The sequence below is a fragment of the Silurus aristotelis genome (assembly GCF_946808225.1).
Source record: "Silurus aristotelis genome assembly, chromosome: 14".
Taxonomy (NCBI): Eukaryota; Metazoa; Chordata; class Actinopteri; order Siluriformes; family Siluridae; genus Silurus; species Silurus aristotelis.
In genome coordinates this window covers 6,037,752-6,050,714 of record NC_139587.1, presented here as the reverse complement: position 1 = coordinate 6,050,714, position 12,963 = coordinate 6,037,752, and positions in this window count along the sequence as shown.

Sequence of the window (12,963 nt, the reverse complement as noted above, 5' to 3'; positions counted from 1 at the left end):
TTAATAATGTGCAATAGAGTAGGCATGAAAGTCAGGCAGTTCTAGTGCTATCTGCTTCTGGGTTGCCAGTGGGTTGTTTGAACGTTGTGCGCCACTCAAAATCCTCAAAAGACACTGCACATGAAAAGAAGCATGATAAATATAAATTGATTTTTCTTTCTTTCTTTTTTTCGAGTACTCTTTCCTCTTTCCCAGTTATTTGGTGTGAGCGCCTTCGTTTTGGCACTTCCATCCCCGCTGTGATAGATGAAAGTAGCCGTAAAAGTGTCACTCTGAGGTATAATTAAAAGTTTCCTATTTTTGAATCGTAGCAGGCAATTACTTTTTAAATCATTTTCAGGTTCCACATGTTTATCCACAACCTTTATGATACATAAATCAGTAAAAAAATATATATTTATTTATCATGCATTATTGCTTTTTGTTATTCATAAGGAAAAGGAACACCTCTATTTAACTATGTGTTTTGTTTTGTGTTAAATTTGTTAAATGATTGGGTAACTAGTGTCTATCATGAGGACATTTTAATGATAGATAGATAGATAGATAGATAGATAGATAGATAGATAGATAGATAGATAGATAGATAGATAGATAGATAGATAGATAGATAGATAGATGGATGGATGGATGGATGGATGGATGGATGGATGGATGGATGGATGGATCGATCGATCGATCGATCGATCGATCAAAAAGGTAATTTCCGCATATCTCAGCTTGTCAGGAAGCTGGGCTCAGGGCATGGGGTCTGCCATGGTACAGCGCCCCTGGAGCAGATTGGGTTAAGTACCTTGTTCAAAAGCCAACATTGGCAGCTTGGTGGTGCTGTGGGTTGAACTCCCAACCTTATGATCAGTAACCCAGAGCCTTAAGCACTAAAACAGACTGCCTGATCCTAATGATTAACTTCTAAAATATTTAAGAGGTACATTCAGATCGTAAAGCATGCAGACCAGGAATTTCCTTTTTTCGAAAATAAAATAACAAATTTCAAAGGGGTGGAAAATGCATTTATTTTTTGACCAACTCCCCTGCTACATTTATACACTTATCCCAGCCTTTAACTCTCTCTGTGTCTTTCGGCTTCTCCCATTAGTGGTCGCCACAGCGGATCATCTGCATGTTTGATTTGGCACATGTTTTTACGTTGGATGCCCTTCCTAACGCAACCCTCCCCATTTATCCGGGCATGGGACCGACACTTAGAGTGGGGTTGGTTCCCTGACCGGGGATCAAACCTGGGCTGCAGCGGTGAGAGCGCCGCATCCCAACCACTAGACCACCAGGGGACCTATCCCAGCCTTCAACAAATGCTTTAAAAGATTCAGCATAGAACTATTTGTCAGTACACCTGAACCAGCCTATCCATGCTTCAGTTCGTCACCAGTGCTGAAATAGTGACCTCTAAGAAACTTGTCGATTATCCAGGATTAGGCATTCCTCGAGCTGAATGTTCACAGGAATGACTGCTGTATGTTTCTTCACTAATTGATGTATGGCTATCAGTGAAAGGTTTACAGCATTCAGATGTCTTACTGCGGCTGAGCATCTCATCATACTGTGCTTGAAGCCTTCTGTAGATATCTGCATGTTTTACACTTTCTTTCACAAGAAACATCATCACATGCTGTTCCATGCATGAATTTACACTGTTGTCTGCTATCTTGATTAACGTTATTTGGACCGGCCCACGAAATGTGGGCCACCAAATCAGTAATATGACACTTTAGCTGGTTAATACTGCGGGTAGAAATGCCATGCCAGCATCAATTTTTATACCTTTAAAATTTAAAGTCCTGATTTGACTTGGCCACCACTCGTACTTTCAATTTGTAATTAGTGTAAGTAGGTTGTATTTTCAATTGACCCATCAGTCAATAGCTCTTTAAATATGATTTTAAAATTAATAAAACAATTAAGGAAGGAAGATGTCATCAGCTGTCCATGCAGAGTCACAGAAGATCATAACACACTTTAAGGAAAGCTCTATCTACTCTACTAAGGAGAAAACACGCAAAAACATACTTTTTCTACTAAACATTCAAAAAGTTTAACAATCCAACTTTCTATTAAATTGATGACCCATGAACATTCCAAATATGCATTTAAATGTGTTTAAGCAACGGGGCTGAGTGTATCCAGTATATTGTGTAACTAAAATATACATTGTTCATAATGACTGATCTTATAGAGAAGGACTTTTCAAGCATGAGATGTTAAATAAATTTACACATGAATGCGGTCTCAAAGTATTTTGTAATGATTATATTTCAAGGTAAAGCGTAGAATGGCACCGCAATCATTGACTCACCCTTATCTGTCTTACTGCAGAGGCACTTCGTATCACCAGTGTCCAAGCATTCATTTTCACTCCTATCAGTTAGATTGTGTTTATGGCTCTTGTAGAAGGTTTTTTTCCTCTTATTTTTTTTTTTGTTTTCTGCAGCTCTTGTGTGCTTGACTGGATAATTATCTGTGTTTTTCAGTAGATGGGAAGCAGCATAGTATAGAAGTAGACAGCGTGGTATAGAAGTGGAATAACATTATGTAAAAACACTGATATGTACAACATAGCAAGCACAATTAACATACCACTTTGTGAAGGTGATGCCAATGACAACAATCCAGACTTACCTTGAACTGCTGGAAGCAGAGACCAGAGATCTGTTAATGACATACTGGTTTTATCATAGATTGGTTGGTTCTTTTGTATTGCTTGGCTGCTTAATTTTTTTCATTTGTGATTTGTTGTTTTGGGGATGTGATGGTGTAACACAATAAATGAGCGATTGTACATGAGACACACACACACACACACACACACACACCTAAAGAGATCCCCTATGAAGCTTGCCTGATCTCAAAATCACACTTTTATAGTGCAAAAGGAAGCACAGGAGATGTCAAAATGGAGCCTGAGCAACTTGAGACATTGTTTTTTGGAATACTTTTCTCCCTTTCAAAATGGAAAGAAAATAAAAATGTGAAGAATTGCTTGGGAAGATGTTGGCAGTGAGGATTGCCTGCTGCTATTATTCCATGGATTGGTAGCAATGGTGTGTTTGTTTTGGTTTTTACTGACCTGTGAAATAAATTCAGCTCAGCTGTTATTCATGCATGTCATTATACTATAGATTCCTACACTTATATTTTGGCCTTTAAATCATGAAGCAACTTAAATTGTCCACTATGTCCACAAACTGAAGACTAAACAATTCACCCTACTGATATGAACATCAACCTTTTGTGTTCGTTGCATTTGTCATTTAGTAAATAATCTATAGACACTGTTTAGTCTTTCAGCTTCTTTTTCATTTCACTTAATTCTTACATTGTATTTATTCGAGTTGTTATGTGTGTGATGCATTTGTCCCTAGTCAGTATTTTAGATTTAGTTTATATGGCTTCTGATGGTATTTGAAAATACTGTATGCTGGTAAGAAAATGTTAACATTTCATGGAAAGATTATAAATCATGAGGTGTTGTGATGTGGCCAGCATGAAATAAAATTGCTGCTACAAACCTGAACTTTTCAGTAACAGCATGTTGCTAGATGTTTTATTCACCTTAAACTACAACAATTTTCCAACTGCAAATTGTTCATTGTTAATTAGTAATCAGTTATTGATTCTTTGTAAAATTTCTGTTTTATTATAAATATCTATATCTATAAATATATAATATCTATCTATAAATGTCTTTTCTGTTATATTATACATTTTAAGAGCTGTTAACAAAGGTGGAAAACTTTCGATTTAAAAAACTTTCCAAAAGATCTGTTACTTCCAATATACAGTGCAGTTTTATTTACAGTCTTTCACAGATTACCCACCCTTTCCATAGATTACCAATCCTTTCCAAACACTACCCAACCTTTCCACAGATTACCCATCCCTTCCATAGACCACCCATCGTTTCCAAAGTCTACCCATCAGTTCCATTGATTACTCAAACTTTTTATGGTCTCTGCAGCCTTTGCATGGCTACTGCAGACTGTCATGCTCTGCAGACTTTTCATGAACTTCCCAGCTCTTCTATGGAATACCCAGACTTTCCAAGGTTTGCCCAGAAATTTCATGGACCCAAACTATCCATGGATTACTCATCCTTCCCATAGATCCCATAGCCCTTCCATTGATTACCCAGCCATTCTATGGACTACCCAGCCACTGTCTTCATTACATGACCTGCTGATCACACACACACACACACACACACACACACACACACACACACACACACACACACACACACACACACACACACACACACACACACACACACACACACAAACACACAAACACACACACACACACACCTGTGTCCTGCCCCTATTCACATTTTATAACTGTCTAAACCCTTAAATCATCTCCACTACATTTTCTTACTTAAATAACACAATCATTCATAAACAACAACAACAACAATAATAATTATAATAAAACAATTCTCATCCTCACAGTTATACTGCTCCTGTAGAGTTGCTCAATAAAATCTCCGATGCATTATACAAGTTTATTGCCTAATCCTTTGTACTGAATCATTGACACTTTGCACTCCTTCGCCTTGGAGTGAATTACATTCACTTGTATCTGGATGTTTTGTTCATGTAATATACTGCCGAATAGTCAGAGCAAGCTTCTGTAAAAATGTTATAAAGCTCACTAGAGTTTATCCGTGGCTTTATAGGGCATGTAACAATAAAAGATTGAAAAAGAGACCCCAAGCCAATAACGCATTTGATATCCACAGTCCATTGTAATTGTGCTGGATATTGTTACAGTTTAGGAGGTTCTTCATTTAGAGGTATCTAATCTATCTCGATGTTAAGAGTTATTTTGGTGCTGTTCTTTGGAAGTTTTCCTTATTAAAAAATTATTCATTTGATTGCACTAGTAGTTTCACAGCATAGCAAGATAGGAGATTATGAGGTACAGAATGTAACTATGAAATCTCACTCTCTCATCCTCTCTTCATTTCTTTATTCTCTCTTTTTTTATAAATCTACCGAAGCTTATTTTACCGTATGAACATTAAACAGCGTATCTTAGGCGAAATTTTAATGATTGCGTCTGCAAAATTACCTGGCAATACAGAAAAAAAAAGTCATCTCTGTTTGCAAGTAAATGATCTATTTGAAATACAAATGTACCTCAACAATTCAACATCTTTTAAGAACTAAAAGTTCTTTCCATGACATTTTTATAAGGCTGAAAAATGCTTAAAGAAATGCTGAAGAAACTAAATGCTTTAAAAAAAAAAAAGTCTCTGTCACTAATACAAAAAAGATTTTTCAGCTTTTTTCACATTTCCTTTGTCCCTGTGAAGATGAACACAAAACAGCACAAGAGATTCACATATGGATTTTGCTGTGTTTCTTATAGTTACAGTAAATGAAATATAAAGTATATTGGGGGATTAACATAAAACAATCATTGTAACAAGAGATCAGATGACAAGATGTATTTTGGAGATATTTACATATAATCAAGTTTACAAATTTTACAACCGCTGAACCTATGATTCATGTGTTTTTTGTTTTTTTGTTTCAAATTTTTTCCCAATTCGCTTTTATAATAATCGCCATTCTTCCTGGAAGTTGTATTTAATCCAGTTTATCCCAAATATTTTGTATGGTTGCGGTCAGAGCTTTATAACAGGCTTTTCAAGATCTTCCACTCCAACAGTGTAAACCATATCTTTTTTTGTGCCTGGGTCATTGTCATGCTGGACCAGGTTTTGGTCTCTTAGTTAAAGTGAAGGGACAATTTCATGTTACTGCAATCTATGACATTCTATGAAATTTTGTGCCTCCAACTTTGGGGAAGAGTAGGGGGAGGAACCACTATTGCAGTATTTTGCACAATTAAAATAAATAACTTAATATATTACAAGGATTTCTGAAATAAATTACAAAACAAGCTGAATTATATATTCACAATCAAAAACTAAAGTGGCTTCTGCTGTTGTGTTGAGCTCTTAAACATATTCCTTTCACAGCTGAAGTATGAAAACTATCAACAATGTAGAACAGAACACCGGGTTAGCTTCTAGCTTCTAGCATTAAATTCCTGGAGCAGCTTCAACAGATTGGAGTTGCTGTTTATTGCAGTAGATACGAGCTTCGAACCAGAAAGACACAGCTTACATTTGACTAAAAAGTTTTTGTCTTTATACTCAACTAAAGTGAAATAATGAGCATATTTCCACTCTGTGAAACTCGTCTTGCTCTCGCCTCGACTCGCCATTACTGCCGCACAGACCTGAATAAACGGAGACACGCCCACAGTGAGTCTTCTTCCTGTTTACAAAGGTTCATACACCAATCCTACAATGCTGTAAACAGGTTAGACTGTAGTCTACACTTCAGCCGAAATTAATTCATTTAAAAAAGTAACAGGTAACGCACCATACGGTAACGGTAATGAAGTTCCCTAATTTTTTAAAGTAACGCGTTACAGTATTAGTTACTTTTAAAAGTACACACATAATTTCCAAAGTGTGTTTTGTCATAATTATTATTATTCATAAATAGTCTGACTGTTGCTTTGCTTGTATAGGATTACAATTAAGTTTTTAATCCTATACCAGCAAAGTTGTTGGTGGTATATGGAAGGAGGTACCTTAGTGATTAAGGCATTGAATCAAGGCTCTTAACCTGGGGGTCTTGGTTCCCTAGCCTGCTCCGTTCTTTGAATAAGATAAATTGTGAGTCGCTCTGGATAAGGATTTCTGCCAAATATCGTAAATGTAGGATCTTCTCCAGGTTTAAATCTAAGTTAACAGTAATGAACATAATTTTATATATCATCTTCTTTCTACAATAATAGCTAATTTATAGAAGCTTTTATGGGCACATTTTTTTCTTCACCCTTTGTGCACGCTCGTGATAGCACAGGCGTATGCAAGTACTTGGTTAAAAACTTTTTATTATAATACCATGAAGGCAAAACTAGAATGAGAAACGAGGAACAAACAAGAACAAGAAGAATGAACCATGAAAAAATCAAGGAAATGGCTCAGTAAATGACAGGAACTGAACATTTTATTTTGCAGAAAAACAATTGAAACAAAGTAGTGAGTATATATAAGCACATAAATTACAAAGGCTGTCAATGAGACAACATGTCAACACAAGGACCAATGAAGAGACAGAGGTGGAAAGGTGATCCGTAAGAAAAATTCTAAAAACAAACACATAAACATGCAAAAAACACATAAAAACGCTATGCAAACAAAGATCTGAATGCGGAAATGCACTAGGGATGTAAGCAGGCATGCCGTTTTGGACGTAAATCTCTTACATCTTTTTAATAAACCTGTTCTCTTGTGAAACATGGGTTCTGATAAGAGATTTGAAATCACCATGGTTTACCATAGTTTATTAATTTTTTTCTTTCTGATTGAGTCCAAGCTCAAAAGGAAATAATGGAAAAGTTTAGCGAGGGGAACGCAGAAGACATTGTGAGTAAACACAGGGGGAATGCGAAAGTCTAGCAAGCCAACACAAAAGCATTAAAATATTATTTTAATCTCATCTCATATTTCTTTCCATTTCCATGCCCTTTTAGGGGCTTTGTATTAATGCACACAATTCACAACTACTGTTGTTAAGGAACCTGCATAAAGGCAAGATATTCTAATTGGGAACGTCAAAGATGTATACAATTGATAGAAGAAGTCTCTAGTGCAAGGATGGTCAGATCTCTCCATAAGGTCAGACCCCGAGAACTGCCGTGCAACAAAACAATAAAGGTTTTAATCTGAGGAGAGAAAGCTATTTGTGCCCCCTCCCCCATCCTTGAGCCCCCCCTCTTTCCCTCGTGGGAATATGTCAAAGTCATGGAAAGGTGACTTAGAAGTTCCTGGAATTCAAGCTACTATACTTGCATTCTGTAATCATTTCATCTTAGGAATTTTTCTTAAGATTTTTAACTTCATGTTTGGTATCATTTTAAAGGTCTCACTACGACTGGAAATATGATCTCAGTCCCATATCAGTAGAGCAGACCAGAAATAAAGATCTCAGGTTTGGGGAAAATTTTGGGAATACTCTGGGAAGCATATTGTAGTCAGAACCTCCCACAGAGTCTCTCTGTGTCTCTATTGCCAGGTACAGTGACTCTTTAACAATTCTGTTGTAAATTGCCAAACTATTATTACCAACTATAACGTTTTATACTGATCACGTTGTGCTACTTTCTTCTATTATTTGTTCTAGATTTAACATTTGTTTTATTGCATGTAAATACATGTAAAATTCTTGATTGACTCTGAAATTTCCTGAAATCATTTATATCTAGCTAATTATGTAGTCTGGTGTTACCACAAATCTATGACCAGTATAGTACAGAAGGCTCATAAACAGATGGAGCATAGAGCACAACATCTGGGACCTTCAGATTTCTGATTATCACTGACTTAGCAAGTAATGATGAAGTCAATTATCCTTTATGCATAAGCAAGCATTGAGTGGCCGACTTAAAAAATATTTGTTTATGGTTATATAGTATAGTTAGTCAAGCACAAGGCTCTAAGCGACTCCGGGTCCATAATGAATGAGAAATTAAAAAGATGAAATGCTTAGAACATTCTTCTGAAATTAAAGAGGCAATACAACCAATAAGATGATCAACTTTAATTAGATATATTCAAGTAGATTTATGTAACAAATTGGAATCCATTTTAGTAATATTTTACAACAAAGACTAACATGCAGCATCCCTTTACCCACACCAGTGGATCCCATCGTTGGGCCAATGCGTGGGTTACCTTACATTAGTGTCATTATTTGGTCAAAGTCTTTGAGTAACATAGCAATGTGTGTGGGTTCTATTCACTTATATATTTATTTATTTACTTACTTATTTATTGATTGATTTATTGATTGATTGATTTATTCTTTTTATTAAAATACATAATTAAAGTAAAAGTGTGAGGATAATGGAACATAGAGAATGCTACCCAGTAGCCACTGGACTTCCATTGAGCTCATGTCGCTAATCACTTATGACTGTTTCTTTTCACGTTGATTAGCCTAACCTTGCACACAGGCCATGTCTCTGGCCATGTCCACACTAAATCATTCTAATATAAAAAACGCATATTTTTCTCTTCGTTGTTGGCCTTCAATCGCTGGCGTTTTCAATCAACGAAAACATCGCTTTTTGAAAATGCTCTCCAAAGTGAATACATTTAAAAGCTCCGTTTCGTGTTTAGCAGTGTGGACTGTAAAAATGGAGGCTTTCGAAATGATTTTTAGTCATTGCGTGACTAAAGAGCCGGAAAGTAAATAAACGCGACGCGGAAATGGTACAGGTCGAGATGTAAGCGATTTCAGACATTTCCGTGTGGATGAGTAACTTTTGGGAAATTGTCGAAAACGATCAAAATGCCGTTTTCATACGTATCTGGATTATTGTAGACGTAGCCTTCATCTCGTGTTTCTCCTTCCATTGTTCTTGTCATTCTTTTGCTCATGCTCAGGTCTTGATATCCTTGTCTATATATATATTTGCATTTCTGTACTTCATCCACATCCTGTGTCATCAATTGTTTGTTGTTCAGGCTATACTCAGCATGAACAATTAAAATATTCATAACCACACATTGTCCATCGATACTTAGAATCCAAATGGTCTATTTGTAAAATGAACACTTCTAAATAACATCTCTATATACTTCTAAATAACATGTCTGTACTTTCTCCTGCACTGGAAGCTCCTGATGCCAATTCAAATTCCTTGTGTGTGTAAACATACCTGGTAATAAAGCTATTTCTGATTCTGATTATTTACCTATGACATAAGTGATAAAAGTAGTTAATTACTTTCCTGAATAAGAAACTATTTATAATAATAATAATAATAATATTAATAATAATAATAATAATAATAATAATAACTGGAACTATTTGAACTGTGATTAATAGCTTGTGGATTCAATTGAGGCCATGAACAGTTTTTTATTTTTATTTTTTTTTATTAAAGTTTTCCTCATTGAACAGTTGATATCCTCAACAATGATGAAATTACTGTATAATTTCGATCCTTTTTTTTTCCCACCTGCTTCTGTTAGAGGATGCTACAGCGGATCATCCGTCTCCATACTACCCTGTCCTCTTCATCTGCCTCTTTCAAAACAACCCCCAGCTTGTCTTTCCTCATCACATCCATAAACGTCCTACTTGGCCTTTTGCTTTTTCTCCTTCATGGTATATCCATCTTCAGCATTCTTCTACCGATATACCCCATGTCCCTAATCTGCACATGACCAAACCTTTTCAGTAATGACTTTCTCACCTTGTCTCCAAAATGTCCTACCTGCATGGTTTTTCTTATAAACTCATTTCTAATCCTGTCCTTTCTATTTACTCCTGATAAAAATCTTAAACTCCGCCACCTCCAGCGCTGCTTCTTAATTGCTGTATAATTTGGGGTACTTGGTGTTATCCAGATGAGGACGGGTTCCCTTTTGTGCCTGATTTCTCTTAAAGTTTCTCCCTCATACCATCTCAGGGAGGTTTTTCTGGCCACCTTTTCCAAATTTGCTTAGGTATAAACAGAATAAAACATAAATAGATGATAAAACTAACCTTTCTTCACAGTGGGTTGCATCACACCACGCTTTATTGTTAATTATTTTCCTTTAACAGAATACCTTATATATTTTTTTTTTATATCTTACATAAAAGGTACTAATAAATAGAAATGTACTGATGTTATAAAAATGGTAATTTCTTTTTTATTATTCATTGCTTGTGTGACCTCTCCCACTTACTCTCTCTCTCACACACGTTTATATGAGATGCAGAATCGCCGAAGGATTAGCAAAGAAATAGTTTACTTATTATATTACCTTTACTATTTAAAACTCATCAACTCAGAGCTTCTTTCTCAGTCCCGTATTAAATGACAAAGATGTTGGCTGGGCCACATCATCTAAGAGAAAAAAGGGATACAAAATTGACACAGCTCTTCTAGGTCTAGTGCAGATCTACTGTATGACTCCAGGCTCCCAAATTGATGGGTCACAGTTGTCCATTCATCACTTGCCCTCTGTGTTCACTATGGAGAAGCCATTGGGATCGACCGATGTTCAGGTCAGCACTTCTTGCAGGGCTGGACGGCGCTATCCATCAAGCCACAGCTTCTCGGTTCTCCACGAATTATGACCATCCAGCACATTGTTTCAGTCCAAAGGGGAATCAGTATCTATCGAAGGCTGGAGCATACCTTGGTGATATGTTCATAAAAGGAGCAAAAGGCTTGTCTTTCTTTCTGACCCTGTGTAGGAGTTATTAGCTGTACAGCTGGCAAAAGAAAGAGAAAAACAGCTTCTGTTCTGCATCTGGGAATTACTGCAAAATTGGATGGAGGTTAATTGAAAACAAGTGCATAGCCGTGATATAGGCAGAATAACTTGAAACAGCAATCCAGTCTTATTTCCATAACATGTTTAATGAGGTGTGTTGGATGGTATTTAATTGTTGTTATTATTATTATTATTATTATTATTATTATTATTATTATTATTATTATTATTATTATTATTATTATCATTATTAATATTAATATTATTACTATTATCATTTTATTATTATTATTATTATCGAGATAGATTAAAAAAAATCCTTTTTTATGTGTGGAACATCCGAGGTAAAAATCTGAGTTTCCTCAGGAATGTATTAAGTGGTGGACTGCAAGGTTGTTTAGCATATTTTATTATTAGTAGTAAACTTGAAAAAATATAGAACAATGATAGGGGTATAAAAAAAACCCTGGAATTAGTTTAGTGTCATTGTGGCTCCTTACTCCGGAAATACCGGAAATAAGATTTGTTTAGCGCATGCATGAAAACTCTTACCAGGAAGTGGCTATCGGCTAACGCTAGCAATACTGATTCTTCAGCGTTTTATATCAAGCTTCAAGAATTTCACTTAAAAGGAGAAAATCCTGACAATTTCACATTTCGAGGGAGTGAATAAATGAAGTAATTAAGACAGAAATGAAAGAAATGAAATAAATTAAGGAATGTATTAAAGTACTCTGAAATAAGTAAAACAGTAAAGTAGATCAAATTTAAAGTCAATTCATTCTTACATTTAAAACACACACACACACACACACACACACACACACACACACACACACACACACACACACACACTTAACATATTCATCTGTATTACCCAAATGGGGTCTAACAAATGTGAACAATTTTATTTAATTCAGTGAATTTCATTTGTGTCACTGTAATTGATTACTCAATTTAATATAATAAAAAGTATATTAATATTAATGTTTTATATACAAATCCGATTTCAATAAAGTTGGGACACTGTACAAATTGTGAAAAAAAAAGGAATGCAATAATTTACAAATCTCAAAGTTTTTATTTTTCATTTTTATATTTTATTCACAATAGAATATAGATAACATATCAAATGTTGAAAAATTGGCTCATTTTGGATTTCATGAGAGCTACACATTCCAAAAAAGTTGGGACAGGTAGCAATAAGGCCAGAAAAGTTAAATGTACATATAAAGAACAGCTGGAGGACCAATTTGCTACTTATTAGGTCAATTGGCAACATGATTGGGTATAAAAAGAGCCTCTCAGAGTGGCAGTGACTCTCAGAAGTCAAGATGGGCAGAGGATCACCAATTCCCCCAATGCTGCAGCGAAACATAGTGGAGCAATATCAGAAAGGAGTTTCTTAAAGAAAAATTGCGATGAGTTTGAAGTTATCCTCATCTACAGTACATAATATCATCCAAAGATTCAAAGAATCTGGATGCTGGATACCCGTGATATTTCGGGCCCTTAGAAGACTCTGCATCACATACAGGAATGCTACTGTAATGGAAATCACAATATGGGCTCAGGAATACTTTCAGAAAACATTGTCGGTGAACACAATCCACCGTGCCATTCTTAACATGATCCAGAAGCGCAGG